The sequence below is a fragment of the Ambystoma mexicanum genome, chromosome 6q (assembly GCF_040938575.1).
Source record: "Ambystoma mexicanum isolate Mex_15411 chromosome 6q, UKY_AmexF1_1, whole genome shotgun sequence".
NCBI lineage: Eukaryota > Metazoa > Chordata > Amphibia > Caudata > Ambystomatidae > Ambystoma > Ambystoma mexicanum.
In genome coordinates this window covers 552,784,227-552,802,940 of record NC_090937.1, presented here as the reverse complement: position 1 = coordinate 552,802,940, position 18,714 = coordinate 552,784,227, and positions in this window count along the sequence as shown.

Below are 18,714 nucleotides of genomic sequence, written 5' to 3'. Positions count from 1 at the left end.
GTGGATTTATAACCTAAACACAGTCCAATTCGGCCTAAACATTGGAATATAATGGAGCTTATTCCTTCGAAAATGATCCATCATTGTGTCCACATATCAGCTTATCTCCAAAACACATAAAGTCTGAGATATATTACATCACTGTGTTTATTATTTTTCATTTTCAATCATCATTCATTTTTTATCACACAGCCCTCTTTTGTGTGGGGTTATGTCAATAAAGTTCTTTGATCCACATTTATACTATCTGAGTCTAGTTGGCATAAGCGTTTAATCTGGGCTCTCATTCATGACACTCTGTAAAGCCCAGTCATCTTTATTTTATAACACCGCTTTGGGCCATAATAAAACCACAGAAGAAAAATGTGGTGTTCGCAGTAATTAGAGCGATTTGCTCCGCTTTCTCATACATCGAGATCGGCCATTTTTACTACTAAGATGGCGCCTGACCTTAGCACTCATATGGTCTAGTCCTTGAAATACAGACTCATCTGATTAAGAGCCTCCGGCTTCTTCACTCAGCACGCGGATCCGCAACAGTCAGCAACCGGTAGGCGAGTTGAGAACAGGTAAAGAGATTTATAATTTCAAAAAGTCACGTTGCGGCCGGTTCACTAAATAACTATGACCTCGATGAGTTCAGTCTCTTACCAGCACTTCATGTGCTTTTCTCTTGGAAAACAGTCGCACGACGCCTCATCCGAGAAGTCGGTTAAACAATTACAAGGCACTCTCTCCAGTCCGGGTTCTTCAGATAGCATACTGGGGTTTTTTCCGGCAACAATATCAACAGAATGAACACGGTTCCATCTAAAGACACTCCGTATTGACCAACTGACACGGCTCATGCCAGAACGGGCCCAAAGGTATTTATTATCAGCTGTCTGACAAATGTTAGACACACTTTTGATAAAAACTTAATGATTAAAGCTTTTAAACGCACAGTTTCGCTTTCAATCACAAATTAATGATATAAGTGATTCTAAAAAACTAACAGCTATAAACTAAAATTTGTTTTTTTCATTACTTTGTAGCCCTTTCTAAAACTGTAAGCTTTGCACAGTTGATGACATCGAACTTGGTTCACACAGTCACCATCTTCGACGCCTCACACTGCTACAAAGTAATTGCCAGGTTAGTACCAATGGCTGCACATGTACACCCATAGAGATCTCCCCCCCCTTTTTCTTAGCTTTTAAAGGTGCCACTAACACGTTTCTTTGTGTTTTTGGTTTTTAGCTGCATCATCATGCATCTGTGTCCCTAAAAATTGTTTGTCCTGAAGACGGGCTCAGCACATGTCTCATGACAGATTAAGCCAGCCAGAGAATGTTCTTTTTCCAAATTACATCAGCTGACGCCTAGAAACACATTTCTCTGTGTCGACAGAGCCAAGGACCAATAAAATATAAACCGAGGATATATGCAATGTCAACATCACATTTATACTAACCCCACTCAACTGCATGCTTTTTCAAAAACAATGACAATGCCTGCAGTTGTTGTTTGACTAGAAAAATGGTGTTTTTCTCACTAATTGTTTTTATGTTCTTTAAACAAAATGCATTATGTTTTTTAATATGTTAATTTTCTACGGATTAATTAAAATATGTTGATCTCTATCTCTTTCCCATTTCCTATTTGGATCATTTTGACCAATATGATTGTAAACATTTAGTGCAACCAGGCACACCTAGTATCTGTAGAGGCGGATAGCTGTTTTTAGTGGCATTTTTGTTATATTCCCTTACATTTGGTCCTCAGCCACACAGCCCCTTAAAAAAAGAGGACTTCTTTAGCTCAACACACTTGTTTTACTGTTTTCAAGAAAGCAATTAAGATTGTTCTTTTTAATTCCTTGGATTAGACCCCTTGTTTTTGGTTCTCCTTCATTTTTGACCACTTTGTTTGTGCTTTTGTGCGCGCTCTGAGGTCTGTAGATGTGTAGTGCTCTACATGAACTAGAAATAAACAAATAAATAATAAGCAGCAAACTTGCATCGTTCACCACAGCTAAAGTGAAGCCTTCAACATTTGTACATGAGTTTTAGAGATTACCCTGCCACCAGCATGGGTTCCTCATAATCAGTGTCGTTTTGGTACAGGGGTAATATCTTAAATGCCATCCCTGTGCTGCAGTGACTTTGTCAGAGCGGCTGTCAAGTTGGCATCTTGTGACCTTTGGCTCTGTTCCAACCACGAGCAGAGCAAGTGCTGCGGATGAGAATACTGATGCAGCAGGATACAAGTGCACTGTGCATTCGTAATGGAGTTGATGACAAAGGGGGATCTGGTAGAAGATTACTGTTTGGAGAAGAAATGACCCACATCCTTTTTTGTATTTACAAAAATCAAGAAGGTCAGGGCCTTGCACCCTTGCCAGATAGCAATTCCTCACAAACACACCTTGCTTTTTTTGCATATTTTTCTTTCCCTTAATGGTTTGTTAGTCACAAGTTTCTACGTTTTAAAAGCAACAGCTTGGTTAATTTTTTTTTTATTTTTTATTATTTAGTTTGTCCAGCTCTCACTTAGCTGAATGACATTGTTTGCATATGCTTTTCTGATCTTACGGATTTATTATCAGAAATAAACGTCTATTTCCCCAAAAAGTTTGCGATTGGACATCAATACTGTCAAGATATATTGATAAACTCAATCTGAGAACAGTGAACTGGGGTGTGTTTGTGTGACAGGCCGCAGCCCCTGCAGTACAGTCAGCCTAGACCATACCAACAGGATTTCGGGCAGAGGCGCTACGTTCGAGCGATGGATGAATACCAAGCGACAGGATACGCCCCACCGTATGATCAGGCTGATCAGCCTAGACACTTCACAGACGAATATGACAACCCTCCTGCAGATTACAGGCCTGAGACCCCCTACCAAGAAGACCAAGCGATGGCCTACTACGCACCGAAGGACCAATACGTCCACAACGAGTTTGTGAACCTCATACTCGACAACAAAGAGGCCAGGGAGGCCCCGCAAATCCTGCTCAAGATGGGGAACTGCCAATTTCAATTTATGATTGACTCCGGGGCCACAGTGAACATCATGGGTGAACAAGACTATGATCGTATACCATGCCCACCACAGCTCAATCCGTCCCGTTCCAGAATTTTCCAGTGGGGAGCTGCCACCCCGTTACAGACAGTGGGCCAATTCACCCAATGCCTTCTCCTGAATGGGCGGCAAGTGGATGCGACCATTCACGTGATACGGTCTCTCGCCAGGAGTCGATGCCTCCTCAGCTACCACACGGCGTCGCTTCTGGGGCTGATCGAGATCCACGTGAATGTGGGAGACGTAATCACCGCCGCAGCGGCCAACCCCAGCCTGGGGAACGCTGTAGGATCGATAGCTTCTCATCAGACTCAATCGCTCGTCTCACAGGAAGACATCGTGGGTGCTTTCCCCAAGCTATGCGAGGGGCTAGGAAAGCTCCGGGGACCCCCATCAGGCTCCACATCGACCCCGACGTACGGCCAGTGCCGCAACATCCCAGAAGGGTTGGTTTCCACCTCCAGGAGACAGTGTCGGAGGCACTCCAGCAACTGCTCCACGACGGCATCATCGAACCGGCGACGGGGCCGACGCCGTGGGTGTCCCCCCTCGTGGTAGTACCCAAGGAAGGGGGAAAGATCCGGCTGTGTGTGGACATGAGGGTGGCCAACACGGCGATTCAACGGGAGAGACACCCGGGACCATGTATCGAGGACATGATTGTGCTGCTGAACAGTGCCCAAATGTTCTCCAAACTGGACCTAAATCAGGGATACCATCAGTTGGAGCTCCACCCTGATTCCCGGCCCATAACCACGTTTGCGACACACGATGGGCTTTTCAGATACCGGAGACTGAACTTTGGAATCTCATCGGCCGCTGAGATTTTCCAGGAGGCAATACGCCAGATCATCCGACCTATAAAAGGGGCGCTTAATTACAGCGACGACATTCTCGTCTTTGGATCGTCCAAGGAAGTCCATGACAGGGCACTACACGACACGTGCGAAGCCCTTCAGAGAGCCGGCCTCACGCTTAACATCTTGAAGTGCCGGTTCAGTAAAACGAAACTCAAATTCTTTGGACACATCTTTTCCAAGGATGGCATGATGCCTGACCCCGAGAAGGTCGAGACGATCTCCAACCTCGGCGAGCCCCGGCAGGTGGCGGACGTCCGCTCGTTCCTCGGCATGGCAGGATACTGCGCGAGGTACATCCCCCACTACGCCTCCATCACAGACCCGCTGAGGAAACTGCTGCAGAAGGAGTCGTCGTTCGAATGGACACCGGCCTGCCAACAGGCCTTTGCGGACATCAAGCAAGCCCTTGCGGAGGCTCACCGTCTAGCATACTTCAACCCGCTGTGGCACACCGAGGTGGTAGTGGATGCCAGCCCCGTAGGCCTCGGTGCCATCCTGGCCCAGACCAGTGGTGCGGATGTTAACCCCAGACACGTGGTTGCATACGCGAGCCGGGCGCTGTCGACGCCTGAACTAGCCTACTCCCAGGCCGAGAAGGAGAGCTTGGCAGCGGTCTGGGCGTGTGAGCACTTCCACAACTTCATAATCGGCAAAAGGTTCACGCTGGTCACCGACCACCAGGCACTTCTATCACTGTTCGGGAACCCGCACACCAAGATGCCACCGAGGATTGAGAGGTGGGGCATCCGCCTCCAGGAATATGATTATGACATTGTACACCGCCCGGGGGGCGACCTCAACCCCGCAGACTACCTCTCCCGACACCCCGTAGGGGCCCCACTTGCACGGAAGGGCGACGTCGCGTATGTGCAGTACGTGGCGGCCCAGGCGCTGCCTCCGGCGCTGTCCCTTGAAAGGGTAGCGGCCGCATCGGCAGCAGACCCAACGACAGCCTTGGCGATTAGCCTCACGACGGCCAGCAAGTGGAAAGATCACCACAGAGCCATCCTAGCTCACCCGGGGGTGAACAAACAAGAAATCGAACGGCTAGCCCGTGTACATGGTGAACTTGCGGTGAAGGACAATAATATCCTGCTCAGAGGATGCAGGATCGTCATCCCCGCCACACTCAGGAGCGAGGTGGTCAGCATAGCGCACGAAGGTCACAGAGGAGCTGAGAACACGAAGAAGCAGCTCAGGTGCCACGTGTGGTTCCCCCTCCTGGATGTGGCCGTTGACGAGTGGGTAAGGAACTGCCACGCCTGTCAGTGCACAGCCCCTGCAGAACGTCCGCCCCCACTCCAACATACTCAAATACCTGATCACCCATGGGAACGAGTAGCCATGGACTTCTACGGGCCGACTGAAGCGGGTGACTACATTTTACTCTTCATAGATGAGCACTCAAGGTTCCCGATTGCCAAGGTGGTCAATTCCACGGCGTTCACTCAAGTGGCGGCGACGATAGAAGAGGTCTTCAGTGAGTGGGGGATCCCCAAGTGGGTCAAGTCCGACAACGGACCACCATTCTGTGGACACGAGTTTGGAACACTGGCAGAGCACCTGGGGTTCAGGCACATGAAGATCACACCACGCCACCCCCAGGCAAATGGAATGGCGGAGCGCTTCATGGCGTCGATCAAGAAGACCCTACAGAGAGCACGTATTGACGCAGTAGATACACACCAAGCGCTATGCCGCCTGTTAAGAGACTACAGGAACACTCCCCATGAGGTCACAAATAAGACGCCCGCCGAGCTCATGTTCCGATATGAGGTGCGAACCCGCATCCCGACAAGTACGGCGCAGGCAGAGCCGGCCGACCATGATCTACTCCAGAGAGACGCGGCGGCAAAGGAAAATGCAAGGCTCCGTACCGATGCACGGAGAGGAGCGGTGCCGCCGGAGCTCCAGGTAGGAGATGAAGTTCTGGTGCAACAGCCGGTGAATAGAAAGACAGATTCGCGGTTTGCTCCAAGCCCCATGAGGATCGTTGCAGTGAAAGGTACAATGGTGACGGCTGAAGACCAGAATAGGACCGTCACCAGAAACTGTCAGCAGTTCAAGCAATATGCAAGAAGAGAAAACACAGAAGGACCTCAGAGGGCACTTTCACCAGAACCATGGAGGCAGAGGGATGATGAGTGGTTTCCCCCGGAAGGAGATCCCGGGGACATGGGCCAGAGTGGGGCGACTGAAGAGGAGCCAGATCTTGGGACTCGAGGTGAGAGGCCGAGACGACTCATAAAGAAGCCGATGAGACTTGTTGAAGAGTGCTGAGTTATTGTTTGGACACAGAGTGTCAAGTTGATGTTTGGACATATTGTCCGGGGGTAGTGTTACCCGGGGCTCAAGGGGTTAATGCTCATGAGCCCCCTCCGTTGTAAAGGCGGAGTTTGGAGTGGGCAAGGGAGTTATGGGGCACGTGCGCAGCAAGCACCAGTTCCTGCTTGGTTGTAGAAGAATAAAGAAGTTCCTCCTATCTCTCCGTGTGTGCGTCCTTCATTGGGCCTAGATCCCTAGGCAACAAGATGTCCTGTTCAATTCCCCCCAAGTTGATTTTTCGATACATTACAAAAATCTATAAACCATGTACCCAACTATTTGCATTTGTATGTGATCACACACCATTTAGCTTCTGCCACCACAGACAGTGCACTCTAAAAGGGCCGTTCCTGACAAGTAAGTTAATGAAAACAAGTGTGCGTTCTTCATCTTTTCTGGGATATTGTTATGAGGATGTGTTTTTTTCTTCCTTTTTCTTACAGGATTTAAATTGCTTCCGTAGGTGGAATTTGTTTTAATATGTTTTGAGTTTTGTGGGTGGAATTTATTTGAATACATTTCAAAGCTACAGCTGATTTTAGTGTGCAGCGTTAAGCTACATTTTCAGATAATGGATTTCTTTCTGCTTTCCAATAAATCACACAGTAATCCTTCCCTTCACAGTTACTGTTGCCAAGCAGTTAATTAATTAGAAATATTAAAGCTCGGATTAATGCTTAGGCCTGGTGCACAAATCACTTCCCCAACAGCCGCAGGCATGTTTCAAAGAGTCTGAATTGCCAGAACTCAAAGCATTGTATTGCTACGGTGCAGAACACCTGTGAAGTACACATGGGAACAGAAACGAATGCTTCCTGTTCCAGTTTATAGGAAAGGACATTGGCACGGCTCCAGGTCAGGGCTGAAATCGGGATGCACGTGTTATTGAATGCATTTTGGGTCTCTTTACAAGTCGTTATTTATCATTCACCCAGCGCTTATGCTGACACGCAGCACAATTAAAAGGGGAGCATGTTTACATGACACCTCATTTCCGAAAAAACGCTCATGAACATTATCTATGTTTACCTTGTCATCATTCACGAACCTATATGAATACATGCATTTATTTCTATCGCATATAAGGCCTAGGCTGATGCCCCCCAGTAGTCAAAGTGAACGAAAAGAAGTAGTGGAACTATGTTCCCTGCTGGCCAGCCCCCTTTCCCCACATGCGCCTGGTGTTTAAGGGACGTTCAGTGCAGTGCACTGAAGTGCAAGTTTCAACTTCTTCCTACAATTTTATTTTAAAATGAAACTATTCTGGAACGGTTTCTTTTTAAAATAAAAGTATAGGAACTGTAAAACTTAATTTAAAAAACTAGAGGAGCACTGCTCCCAACCGCTCCCCACTTCGGCCACTCCTCCCCCCTTAATTCATGGGACCCACTACATATACATGAACAGTTGTATTAACATTTTGTAATTCATATGGGGCGTCATTACGAGGTTGGAGGTAGCCATGGAGCTATTAGCTCCATGGCTGCCTCCAAAACCCTTCCGACTCCGCTCTGGTGAATGGAGCAATTACCGGTCCATTCCGAGGTCAGAGGGACTGGTAATTCCCCATTCACCAGGGCCATTCCCCATTCCCATTGAGCCTGTATAGGGCTCAATGGGAATGGGGAAGGCGCTAATAACGGTACGGCAAATTGCGGTACCATTATTAGCTCTAGAGTCCCTTTGCGGGTCCCGTCCTTAATGCCTGCATAAACCAGGTGTTATGGAGGGACCTGCAAAGGGAACTCGTAGTAGGGCGGTAAGAGATTACCGGCAGAAGTGCCCTTGCCGGTGCCGGTAATCCCTTACCTCCCACCTCGTAAGGAGGCCCATGGTCTTTGAGTTTGCAAAGAATCTAATCATATTTACATTCTTTACAAATGCAAGGACTGGTGGTGTTCCCACTTCGTACTGTATTACATAGGGATGAACATGGGTTTGGGCAAGGGCCTCGTGCACTGTCTCATGTGCAACCCTATTAAAGACATTAGGGAGACATAACCTGACTACTCTGCAACAGTGCTGGAAATCAAGCTTGGCAGGAAAAAAAATGTTCTTCTCCATTCCCCTCTCAATCTATCTTTCAGAATACTAACCCTAGATATAGGGGTGAAGATTGCTGACCCCTGACCTGCTGCTGAGCCTGCATCAGCAGGTTCCAGTCCTCCTGTGGAGAAGATATCACTGCGTGTGTGTGATGATGGCTGCCACATTGTTTTCACTTGTCAGTCATCACAGAGTGTGGGGTTGTGGGAGCAGCATTCCTATAAATCTTTGCCCATTATTTCAGTAATATTACTGGATTAATGGGCAACTATGTCAGAATTACGATGCGTGTGAAGGGGGTCAGATGGGCTTACATTGGTGTACTGTACAGCCCGTATGGACATATTTTCTTACAGTAGCTTGGCATATGTTTGTATTGGCATCAAGTTTAAAGCCAGCATAATGCCTCGCCTTAGTTGGCCGTACAGGGCTACATTGGAGCCGCCAGTCTTCAGGACATGTTTTCTCATTATGGCACCATGAGATAGTAAGGAAATATGTCTGTACATCATTGGTATGCCTTTTGTTCTTGGTATCAAGAGTAAAGCCCACATGATAACTTTTCTCATGTGTCAGTTGTGGCATACGATCGTCCTGCCAATCTGCTGGACATATGTTCTTTTTGTGGAATGATGCAATAGTAAAGAAATATGTCCAGAATGGCTTTGAAATGGCATGAGCTGCTGGATTCTATGGTAAATCCAACATGATGAGTGGTCTTACATGCCTGCATTTATAATTATTTGAAGACAACTGATGTCAATTTTGATCAGAAATCACTTGCAATAACATATTTACAGGTGATGGAGTCATTCCCACAACGTGTGCCTGTGTTGTACAAAGATGTGAACAAGTGGTGTGTCAGATTATGAACAATTGTAAAAAAGTGGAACATATACCAAGGACAAAAGACAAACACGAACACAATATTCATAAGAAAACAGGTGACTTGCAAAGGTAACATTAACCTAAAGGGGAACGTGCTTCAAACTAGAAAGGAGAACTATTTAAATACACAAAATGACATTATTAAGCATCACTCAAGGCAGTGGTGGGGTCAGGATGGCAGGATTGGAGAGACAACAGGGGGAGCTCCCTTTGTTAGCAAGTAAGTGATGTTTAGGCAAAGCTTTGAAGCGATCCACAGTTTGACTGGCTTTGATTGTTATAGGCTATAGGTTTCAGTGGATTTGGGCAAGCAGGGAGAAAGAGCAGAAGTGAGAGAAGGCAAAGGGCAGAAATGGGGTTGAGTGCAGAGTAGGATCAGAGGGAACGAGATGCTGACCAAACTAAGATAAAATCAGACTGAGCACAGGATTGGAGATTTTAGTTTTTGCAAAGTGGTTAGTAATAAAAGGACACATTTCCGAAGGTTGAGGAGGGAAATACAAGCAGCAGACGCTGCAGTAGGTCTGTATCAAAGAGTACAAGACGGCAAGTCTTGGCTAAGGGAGCAAAACATGTCAGGTGCGAAGAAGATAGGGTAGGGAGAGGGAGGGATGGCATTGGAAGACAGAAGGAAGATGACTTTTGTTTTTGATGAGTGTGGTATGAGGCAGCAGAGATCCATTTAGTGATGAATTGCAGTGGGACAGTTTGCAATCTGTTCCGAGATGGCTGAGGTGAAGGAGGGGCATTAGCAAAAAGGCATTAGGGAAAGCCAAAGGACAAGTATTCTAAGGAGAGAGGTATACAGGGTGAAGAGAAAGTGTCCAAGGACTGATCCCTCGGGGATGCCAAACTGGAGATGGCTTGGGTCAATGGTTTGCAACTTCCAAGATATTTTAAACAATCAAAAATCCAAGAAGGATCCATGCAAGAGCTAAACCTGCTCTCTGAGCAATGCCTCCAAAACACTGTTCTGAGCGGGAAGCCTGCTGCAGGCAGAAGCATGGGACTTTTCCTTCATAACTGAAGCCTGGTGCTCAGAATTCGCAACAGCAGCAACAGAGATGGTCAGTGTTTGTAAATACGGGTGGACAAAGACCAGAAGCTGTATGAGGAACAGGAGAGCAAGCAGAAAAGATCAGAATCTGTTCAAAATCAACAGCACAACTGACCCAAGAGAACCGAAGACAAAAAGGGAGAGAAATCACTTGAACAATAACCACAAACTCTCCAGTGCTCCTGAGTTTCCAACACTCCAGGGAGAGCCAGCCTAAAGTAACCCGGTGAATGTGAGAGAGAGTCAGCAGAGGAAGCTGCAATGAGATGACGTGGTACTGACTTGCTCCACTGGCGCTACTATCTCACTGCCGCGGCCCATGGACTAGCCCATACCACTTATCCTCCCTCCTCAAAACGTGTCCGCCTCATGTACCTTTTTCTCGCCTCCTGCTTATCTGTTTCAATGAGGGTGTCCTTGCCGTGGGCATCTGCAATCTAAGGGCAGTAGTGGCCAAGGGCAAAGTCACCTCATGTTTTTTCCTGTTGTCAACTGGAGGAAGACTGTGATGTCTTCTTAACTGCTCTACAGGGTTTCGTTTTTACTCTTTTCTTTCTTTCTAGATTTCTTGGCTCTATGCCTGGTAGCCACCACCATATCAACAGGGAGGCTTTGTACATCTCTTGGCAACTATTTGTACTCTCCTTGATCCATATATTTGATCTTACTTGACTTATGTTGCCACCTCAGAGGTTATCACTGCACCGTCCCATTCTTGGGCCTGCTCTCCAGAATTCTCCTCAAAAGACATTTTGCGGCAGCTAAGCGCCTTAAATCATCTTCCTTTTTAGATCCTATTCCTTTAAGAACTATACAGGAAATTCTGCCGTCTATTCTTCCCTGGCTCACTCTCACTTTTGAAGAAGCCTCCTCTTGACACTCTGGTATTTTCTAACTATCCTACCATTGTTCATCTTTTTCTATGAAGCTTTTAGAATCACTGGTTTCACCTCTTCTCTCTTCTTTTCTAGAATCTACTTTCTTCTTTGATCCTTTAAATTCTGGTATTGGGCCTGGTCAGGGAACCTAGAGTGTTTTGGTCTCGGTCCTGGATGACCTTACTATGATGGCAGATCAGGGTGGCATGGGAGCACTGATTCTACTCGACCTCTCTGTGGCATTTGATAGCGCCGACCACGCCATCCTGTTAACTCGTATGGCAGTAGCTGGTTTGTCGGCTTCTGTCCTACTTGATTCGCCTCTTTTCTTAAAGATAAATGTCAATCTTATTTGCTTCAATTTCTATTGGACATCAAAATGCATTTTCTGTTTGAAATAAAACTCATGCAAGTATAGAACATTTTCTCCATCTACACCTACACTTGTATGTATCAATACATGGAATCCTCTAAACCAGGCGTCCCTGTGTAGGAAGAAAAATCCTCTTTTTTAGCACCCCGGGTTCTTGCTTTGGGAACCTAGGGTGCTAATGGCCTTCATCCCCCATTTCAGGGGCTGGAATGGGGGGATAATGGTTGAGAGACCTCGTCATCCACCCTTGCTTTGCTTGGGCTGATAACTTGGGCTGCTGGGCCGGTATCCACCTTTCCAGTCTCAGGAACGGAGGATGAATGCCACAATAGTCCCATTAGCATAACACAAAATCCAAATTGAAATGCTGAAAAATCTTATTGAGTCTATGTAATTTACAGAGAAATATAAAGTAGATGGAGTCCATACATTTTTTTTTAGTTCTATTTTTTAACTGTGAAAGGTGGTTCCTAAAGGAATATGTATTTTGTTGTTTTTGGATGTATTTTTTTGGCAGGAGAGCTGAGAACGAAAGGTGGGGAGGGAAATGGGGGAAGAGGAACCAAACACTAATATGGAGGGGTAGGTGGACAAGGGAAAATGTTGCATGTGTGTTATTTCTAAGGGAGGGGGCAGTGTTTCTCATGCTCCTTGATTACAGCAGTGGTGGTGGCTCTTGGGGAGGAGGGATGGCATTAGCTGATGCCATTTTAAGATAAATAGCAGTTTTGCTAAAGTTATGTACTGTGTACTAGATTGTTAATGGATAATGAGTAGGAATAGGTGTTGGAGCGGTGCAAGGGAAATTTGGAAGTTGAAAGTTCATAGATCAGTAAAAAATGCAGTTCTGAACTGTCTGCGAAGCAGATATCTTATTGTGAAGTGTGGACGGGTCTCGTGCACGTCATCATGCCGCGCACCAGCGTATGGTCATGTGGCACTGTCCGAAAGGTCCGCTATGAAGTCAGATGTTCGTAGACGTCTACGGATGCAAAACTAGTTGAAATAGTTGCAAAACGTGTATGGAAGTGTTAAAAATGATTCCAGAAGGTGGGAAATAGCAGAGTTTTAAGGTGGCACTTTGTAAATTGGACACAAACATTGCTATATTGGGAAAGTATAATATTAGTAAGTTGTAGGAAAATAGCATGCACTGGTAAAAACCTATGAAATTCACTGAAAAAAACTTTGTTAAAGGGGTGCTATGGTTAAGTTGCACTAATAAAAACCTATGAAATTCAATGAAAAAACTTTTTTAAAGGGACGTTATGGTTAAGTTGCACTAATAAAAACCTATGAAATTCAAAGAAAAAACTTTATTAAAGGGACATTATGGTTACATTGGACTAGCCACCTCCTCTTCACTCAAATCATGCGAACACCTCACAGTCAAAATGCAAACCTCCCCCAAGAGCACTATTACCTTGCATCTAATATACAGACCCCCAGGTCCGCCTGGATCATTTGAAGAAGACATCACATCCCTAATAGCCGAAAGTTCCAAACCCTCAGCCCAAATTATTATCCTTGGGGACTTCAATCTTGGGTTTAATGACCCTCTTGATACCCACGCTACCTCCCTGGCAATTGCACTATCAGAGCATGGCCTCATACAACTCTGCTCCAAACCTACACACATGAAAGGTAGGACTCTCGATTGGGTAGCTGTCCTTAACTGCAACATCACCCTCAAGGACCCTCTACCTCTTGTTTGGTCGGACCACCATCTCCTTTCGCTAGATATCAATATCAATAACCCAGTGCCCAAACAAACACTTACTGTACTGGCCTGCCCAACTAGGAATAAGAGCAACATCACAGCTGAAGCCCTAATACCTCTGGTAGTCCCCAGTCTGAACGCTGTACCCGACACAGATGACTTAAACCTGCTAGTCAACACCTACAACGATTCCATGGCTTAAGCTATCGATATCATTGCCCTGCTAAAATGCGCAAAGGTAAACCAAAAGCTCACCTGAACTCTTGGTACACTCCTGAACTGAAACTTCTCAGACAACATAAAAGCAAACTAGAAACACTATGGAAAACCTCTCCCACCCCAGATAATAGAACTAAGCTTACTAATATCACCGCTCTCTACAAAAATAAAATAATATGTGCTGAAAAAGAATCCTACAACTCTAGGATAACCCAGGCAGGCTCCTGCACGAGACAACTATTTAATATATTGAAGGAACTTGAAAACTCCAATCCACCTACAGATACCTGCACCAAGGACAAACCCTGGTGCACAGGCATCCAGAATGCCCTTGCCAACAAAATCACGGGGCTCCAAACCGAAATTAAAAATAAACGACAACAACTTACCTCAAGCTCTACACCCAGTCCAACCCCACCATCATCGCTCACTGTTATCAACTCAGGCTTTACTTTCAAAAAGGTAACTATACCTGAAGTACAAAAAATTATTGTCTCCTTGAAACCTTCTGTAAAGGGGACAGATGCCCTGCCCAGATCATAAAAGACGCACCCAGGGATCTATCCCCCTTCATTACCAAACTAATAAACCTATCATTCACCAGCAACTCTATCCCAAGTAACTTGACACAATCATGGGTTTTACCACTGTTAAAAAAACAAACACTCGACCCGTCTATACCTATCAATTATAGACCGATCATCACCGTCCCTTTCTTACTAAAAATCCTAGACAGGGTGGCCTACATACAAATTCAAGAATACCTAGAAACCAAGAAACTACTAGGAATCTGGCAATCGGGCTTTCATCCTCAACATGGGACAGAAACGGCCCTTGTTGATCTCAAAAGTCAGATTGACGAACTTAAAGATAAAGGTAGGGCTGCCATCCTCCTTCTCTTAGATCTCTCTGCGGCTTTTGACCTGGTTGACCAAAAAATCCTTTGTAACCACCTGTCAACAGCAGCACACTTCTCCCAGTCGCCAATCTCATGGATCCAATCTTTCCTCGATAACAGGACCATGTGTGTCTTCTCTCTACTAGCAGTGGCCGACCCGATTCCCATCACTTGTGGTGTCCCACAAGGTTCATGTGTTTCGCCCACTTTGTACAACATTTTTACAAAGCCGTTATTCGACAAGCTGGACCATCTGGGTGTCACCTACACCAATTATGCAGATGACACCCAGATTCTCCTAACCCTATCCGGCAACTACAATACAGACATTAGCCGGATCAACAAAGTCTTCTCCATCATTCAGGCATGGATGGCCACACATGGCCTCTGCCTGAATGATGACAAGACTGAATTGCTCCTTGTTGGATCCCCCAAAACCATCCAGAAACTTAGTCCCAGCTACAGTAACTTCACCATTGATTGTAATACTATTCACATCGCTAAACGTGTAAAAACCCTTGGTTTCTATCTAGATACCAATACCAATCTAGCCAAACACATCAATATGACCGCCTCAGCCACTGCCTACACAGGCAAGCTGATCAGGGCCTGCAGACCATTGCTATCTACCAATAGCTGCCTCACACTAGCGAGAGCACGTATTCAGTCCAAACTTGACTACAGCAATGGCTTATATGTAGGTGCAAACAAATCCGTAATCAATAAATAACAAGTCCACCAAAATAACACACTCCGAGCTGCTCTAAATATTCCCAGGAGAGAACACATCTCTGCTATCAGAAAATCTTGTAAATGGCTCTCCATCCAACAAAAAGTCGATATAAAAACCTTCTGCCTCACTTACAAACCCCTCAACCACCTTGCCCCGCCCTATCTAACTTGCAAATTTACCTTGGAACCCACCACCAGAATCACCAGATACAGCAACACACTAAGCCTGGTGTTGCCCGAATTTACCTGTAAAAGAGCTGGTGGATCCAGCTTCCCGGTTTTAGCTGCCCAACTGTGGAACACACTTCCACTGGGCATCAAATCCATCCCTACCTTTCAAGCATTTAGAACCCAGGTCATCACCTGGCTACTGAATAAATGACCTACACCACCTCAAGTCCTTGGGACACCTCACATACACACCAGTATGCACCCATTACCACCGCACGCCCATTGACACTGCCTCTATTACTCTGTCCCCTATGTACTCACTTCAAATGTATTGCGAAATGTTCACTTTTGACTGCTTTTGTATCTATTGTATATTGGTAAACTGTATACATTATACGCCTGCCATGTAACCTTATTCTTAAGCGCCAACTTACCCCTGGGTCTGGAGCGCTTTATAAATAAAATAAACAAACAATCAAACAAGTAAAATCGTAAAACCCCAGAAATTCGCCAGTTATGGTAAGCTAAACAACCATAACTCGCGCCACCAACGTGCACTGCTAAGACTAACACCCAGGACATCAAAGATGACATCACAATTTTAAAGAAATAATAGCGTTGAACATGGGTGAACCTAATGATAGCCTACAAATGGCGAGAATCTGCACTCTACATAAGTTTTAAAAAAAATGACTACACAGAAAGATAGTACCTCAGTTACAATGCCAAAACGTAACAGAAAATACATATCAATACCCAACCTTTACCAAACAATTTAAAAAAAGAAAAAAAAACCGTGGAAACTGACACACAAATCGATGTGGTCATACAAGACATTTTAAAGAAATAATAGAGTTGAACATGGGTGAACCTAATGATAGCCTACAAACGGTGAGAATCTGCACTCTCCATAAGTTTAAAAAAAAAATGACAACTACACAGAAAGATAGTACCTCAGTTTCAATGCCAAAATGATTGTTCTGGTAATAAAAAATTAAAACTTGTTCCGGTGTAGAGTCGCCAAAAGTAAACCTTTTTTTTTTTAATAACTCTGTTTATTGAGTTTGACCAACACAACATAGAGAAACAAACATGGATCATCGGCATACATAGGATGAAGGCAGCATGGCATTAATAACAGCTAGAAGGGGCCCACAGGGCCGAGGACCGTAAGACAGCAATAAGACAAGGCAGGCAACCAATGCTAACAGTGATATTGATCTACCCCCACCAGCGGATCTCAGTGAGCATCTAGCCATTTACCCCATATTTTTTCGCCAAAAGTAAACTTAAACAATATTTACCATCTCCATTGTCTTCGTTAAACCCAGAAATAGATGTACTTGCATCAAAGAAAAGAATCTTCTTCAACTGATATTACATGTGTCTTACAATCGCTTTGAATACATAACCTTATCAAATGGTATTTTTTCCAAACTTGCACTCCCTCCATTCTTACTGAATTTTCCCTTTCGCTCAAGGTCAAAAAACAATTGAGCCTTATGGGTTCAGTCGGATGAGTGGGCCTACTGAGCTCGCAACCAAAAAAGCAAACCAAGTGACCTTCACTCAGAATGAAAATACATTCTGACTTTGCAACAACATATCTGAATGCATGCATGACTTGCTCCCATGACTTGCAGAACCGCTGTTTCCATCAAGTGCAATGGTGTGTTGTTTTATATGTGTTAGCGATGATGTCTGCGTACACCAAAACACGAATGAAAGATGGCGGGCACAGCAACAGAATCTGACGCACTTCACGCCGTTCAAAATCCAATCAGTGAACGCGCCACATGTCCGCGAACATGACGCTACGGATTAGCCAATCGGTATCTTGCCCGTTGAGCGAACAGGGAAGTGTGTCCGCGGAGCAGACATAGGGCCTCATTACGACCCAGGCGGTAAGTTACCGCCTGGGCCGTTACTTTACCACCATGGCGTAAACTACGTTTACGCCATGGTGGTTGGCGGACTTACCGCCCCATTCCGACCTTGGCGGGGCGGTAAGTCCCCAATCCCCATTTACCCTTCCCCATTCCCATTTTTGCCCCATAGGGCATAATGGGAGTGGGGAAGGCGTTAATTACGCCACCGTAAAGTACGGTGGCGCAATTAACTCCATGGTCCCTTAGCGCCATGGATTTTAACACCTGCTAAAAGCAGGTGTTAAAAGCGCCATGGCGCTAAGGGACCTCGTACTCAGGCGGTAAGGGTCGGCGCTGTTAACGCTGCCGTAAACCCCTTACCGCCTGGGTCGTAATGAGGCCCATAGATATCACTAATTTTTTCAGACGTACTTTTTGGTCATTTTAAAGAAAACTACTGGACGGATTGGCACCAAATTTACAAAAGCACGCTTTCGGGACTAAGCTCCTGCAGCAAATTTGGTGAAAATCTGTCCAGCCGTTTGGGCTGTAGACGTGCGCAAAGTTTTTCCCCCATTCAGTCTATGAGAAAAAAAGACGTTTTGGGACCCCCCTATAACTTTTCCCCCCCTGGACCAAACATCACCAAAATTTGCAAAAGAAATTCACAGTGGCCCATACACTTTTTTTTGGTGTGGATTCATCCAGGGGGAGCGGAGTTATAAGCCACCCAAAAAGTGATCTTCCTATGGAAATATCAACTTAACCATAACTACACGGCCTCTACCGTGGCCATGTAATATATATATATTATATATACTATAAACTCTCCTCCTAACCCATCTGCCTTGACCTCTTTGCTATCTTCAACACAGTTGTTCATCCTTCTCAACTCAATATATTTGCAGATGGGTTAGGTGGAGAGTTTATAGTGATAAGCAATAGAGATCAATAGATCAATAGAGATCAAGTAGAAGATGAGGGCAAGTGCAAAGTTGCAGGAGTCCTTATTGAAGAATCCATAATGTGGAAGTTACTTGAGGTATTATATGCTCAAATGTGGCATTGGCTAGTCTACCAGCCTGTATACCGTGTGTACCGTGCGTACCGTGGCCATGTAATATATATATATTATATATACTATAAACTCTCCTCCTAACCCATCTGCCTTGACCTCTTTGCTATCTTCAACACAGTTGTTCATCCTTCTCAACTCAATATATTGGCAGATGGGTTAGGTGGAGAGTTTATAGTGATAAGCAATAGAGATCAAGTAGAAGATGAGGGCAAGTGCAAAGTTGCAGGAGTCCTTATTGAAGAATCCATAATGTGGAAGTTACTTGAGGTATTATATGCTCAAATGTGGCATTGGGTAGTCTACCAGCCTGTGTAAAAATAATCTGCTTGATTTGAAAGAAAGGATTAGATAGGAGAAGGGGCCAAATCACATCTTATTATAAAGTAAGTATTGTTATCATGTTTGCAGAAGGACATGTGTTTTTATTTCACTTATTTAAAAGAGAAACATGGGGCTGCACAGGACATGACAGTGAATTTGTAATATGTCAATGTAGGGAAAAAGAAAAGCCATATTTCACCAGAAATATGGGGTT